Here is a 3965-nt window from a genome sequence, read left to right as displayed (position 1 = left end):
CATTTCGATGTCATGGCAGTGACAAGCTGCCTGGAGGACTGCAGACAACTCGAAGTACTAATCAAATCTTTAGCGCATTTAACTTTACGCTCTATGCTGAAGGTTTGAAGAAGACCAAGAACATATCAAGAGTCAGACTAGGCATAGGAGAGGGATCGGAAACCAGATACTCCCCTGGGATTATGTCAACAAGTTTAAACCTTGTGGACACATCCACATTGAGGGCTTTTCACTGTGCGTCAGTACATGTGACAATAAACTAAACTGAAGGTGCACATCTTTCTTTAGACCCAGCAATATTGTACTAGTGAGCACAGGTCTGCTAGTATAGTATAGCTACAGTATTGATTGGTAAATATGTTACTGAGCAACACTGGGGTATAGTACAGGTCTGTCATTGTGCATCAAAGTAATCTTAAAAAAAATTCTAAATGGTTTCATGCATAGCCTTTGGAATTTCACCCTTAATATTACAGCACATACTTTGTGGATTACAGTGCCTTTGGAAAGCAGTGTGATTTCAGGACCACTGGTGACCCTGTATATTTTATTTTTCTTCTTTCATTTATTTAGCATAAAGGGCCTGTCCCACGAGCATGCGACTCCATGCGGCAAGCGCGACCTAACGTGGTCGTTTGAGCCGTACGGCCTAACGGGGCCGGTCCCACTTCGATCGCCGGAGCTGTATGGAGTTGTGCGGAGCTGGTCCCGACATCGCGCCGGGCTCCGAAAAACTGACCTTGTTCAAAAATTCCACGCAGCAACGGCCTGCCAGCCCGCAGCCGCATTGAGGCCGTATGCACCGCCTCGACGGGCAAACGCAGCATCATGACGCCGTACATCACGCGCAAACTTCCCGCGGACTTCGCTCGAACTTCACATCACTCAGTCGACCTCCATGCGGCTTCCGGTTTGGTCGCGCTCGCCGCATGCAGGCGCATGCTGGTGGGACCGGCCCTGTACGGGGATCACTCGACCTCCACGCAGCCCCTGCTTCCGGTTTGGTCGCGCTTGCCACATGCATGTCGCATGCTCATGGGACAGGCCCTTTAGTCATACAGTATTCAACGCACAAGAGAGGGTTTTAGTCCCATTCAGTCTCTGATGCTCCTTGCATCTTTTTATACATTGGCTTGTCATGACCTCGCCCGCAAAGCCCACCAACAAGGTGAAGGGGATGGTGCTCTAATTTCCTTTTTGACAAAGACCCCTAAAAATTTTCCAGATGGAAATGGGAACAGGAAAAGAGGGTCAGGTCCCAGCTGCTGCAAGGAAGATGGAAGGAGGGGGAGGGGTGTGGTTGGGGAACAGAAGGGTGGTCACAATTAAATGTTGCCTCAGGCGAGAGATTCGGGGATTTTATTTCAGAAGTGGGAGTGGTAGATATTTGTAACCCTTAGCCCTTGTCTGATGTACCCTTAACCAACCCTCATCTAGAGCATTTCAGACAAGCCCAAGCCATATCTGTAGTGAAAGTGGATGCATAGAGTCTACATAAGCTATTCCACAAAGGCAGAGCTGCTAACATTAGGGGAGAGTTGGGAGTGAGAAATTGTGAGAGACCAAGTCCGAGAGAACATAGCGACCAAGGGGGGTGGACGGTGTGGGAGGCGGGTACGGGGCTTTTGCATTTTTACAGCTTGAAATTGTGCAATCTGGTGCATACTGTAGCGAGTCTTTTAACTTACACTTGAATGCAATATTTATGCTTTAAATTGGATTAGCTATGAATAAGGTTAGGCTAAATTACATTCCTAATTACATTCCACAGTAGAGCCAGGCTCTGATCAACAGGTGCAGCACATGAATGATCTTAATGTATTCATGTATGGAAATCAGATTATAATCAAGCACTCGGCCCATGTTGACCAACTTGGGTCTCATGGCACACCTGGTACTACTGCTGACCCCGACTCCAGTTGCATACCTTCTCTCATTCCTGACCCTGAGTCCAGCCTTACACCTGGCCCCCTATTCTACCCTGATCATAGCTGCTTGCTTGCTTAGGTTCCCAGTGCTAAATATTGCCCTAGCTTTGACTGCACACCTCGTACTATTCCAGACCTTGACTCTGGATGCACACTTGGCCTTGCTCCTAGCCCCTCTGCACTGACAATATTGTTTTAAACATTAAATTGCACCACTTACCCGATAGAATAACTACTTCTGATTTTGAAGAAACTCTGAGTTAATCCTTGGACTTTTTTTATAAAGGAATTATAAAACAGTAACACTAAACATCGCTACATTTTCTAGCCATAAAATGGTAAATTCATGTCCAATTGCCCATGTCCCTTGGTATCTCACCTGTCTATGATTGCTAATTTAAAAAAAAAATTTTTAATGCTGCCGGTGAGAAGGACAGATAGTGCAGAATTCCACCAAAGTGACGACATAGAGATCAGGTCAAGTGAGTACATATCTGGATGTTATGCCCTTTGCCCTCATTATCGACCCTTTAATTAGCTATGTGAAATTAGCTCTCTAATTAACCTCCCAACCACAGTTCCTGAAAGATTAACAAGTACTGACTTATTTATTTGTCTCTGGCTCAGACAGAGTGAACTGTGATTCAAATTTGTTGCCGAGAACAAAGATCAATTTTGTACTTCTTAATGATTTGCTGACCAAAAGGGAGCACTATGTTCTCTGTAATCTAGTACATGGCCCATAAACTTTGTTCAATGGCTCTGTGCTTGAATAACTTTGTTAACAAACCCAGTATTCCAGGTGATGGTACTATCTGTGAACCACAGTAATATTTGAGACTGTACTCTGCTAAGATATTTGTTTAGATAGAAAGATATTGCTCTGAATTTGGATTCCTGTGCAGAAAACAGTTTATGTTATAATTTTCATTCGGCTTGCATATAACCGTTACCCAAATTAAATCTCTATGATGATATAGAAGATATCTGTTGTATGGAAACCATCATTCTTATCCAATTTGCCTGTTTGGACAGTTTTTCTCCAAAATCTCATGAAGAGCTCGATTTTGGTTGTGTGTAAAATTGATCTTTCCCACAGTTTCTACTTTGCTGATAGTCTTTGACATTTCAGTGCAGCACAGCGCATATCAAATGCGTTAAAGTGGCTGCAAGTGACCACTTGCTAGTAGAACTTGGATTAAAGGCAGATGATCCACATAAGTTTTCTCAGCACGGTTTCATAAGATATTGTTGAGCTAACTTCTGCACATGTTTTCTTTCTGTTGGTGGTCTAATCGAGGCACTTCCACTTCCACCCTGCACTCAAATTAAGCTGGACCATCTCTGACACTTCGTTCTTTTTCTGGACCTCTGTCTCTCTCTATCTCAGCAATCAGACACCACTGACACCTTCTACAACCCCACCTATTGTCACAGCAAGCTCTACCACACCTCCTCCCTCCCTGCCGTCTCAAAGGATGCCATCCATTTTTCTCCATCTCTCTAATGTATCTTTGCTACATCTGTTCTCAAAAGGAGGCCTTCTGCTCCAGGGTTCTTGAATTTCCACCACCTTCCCAAATCGTTCCTATTCTGTCTCAGTCGTGATACAAGGTATTGAACTGAAATGGCAACTTGCATCTTTTCCCTCCACAGACGATGTTTTAGCTGCTGAGTTCTCACAGATGTTTGCTTGTTGAAACAAAAAGATCTCTGATTATAGTAAATTATCTACTTTGAGTTAATTACCTTCAATAGCTGAATCTGCATTGATATATGTCACGGCCCGTTCCTGAAGCAGTTTGGCATTGTCCTTAATGTAAAAATATCAAAACGGATTGATTCCAGCACTTAAACAGACGTACATATCCCGAAGTTCAAAGTTAGTTTACATAATGGTCAACCATAGTTTAAAAGTACCAGTTTTAAGAGTAAAGATGAAGAACTTTGAGGTGGCAGGAGGTCAAGGTGTTAAAAGAGAGTTTAATAATCATATGTACTGAAACAGGCTAATGAAATTCTTATTTGCAGCAGCAT

Source organism: Leucoraja erinacea, chromosome 7 (genome assembly GCF_028641065.1).
Source record: "Leucoraja erinacea ecotype New England chromosome 7, Leri_hhj_1, whole genome shotgun sequence".
NCBI classification, from domain to species: domain Eukaryota; kingdom Metazoa; phylum Chordata; class Chondrichthyes; order Rajiformes; family Rajidae; genus Leucoraja; species Leucoraja erinaceus.
The sequence above is the reverse complement of the archived record's forward strand: the minus strand, read 5'-3'. Positions refer to the sequence as shown.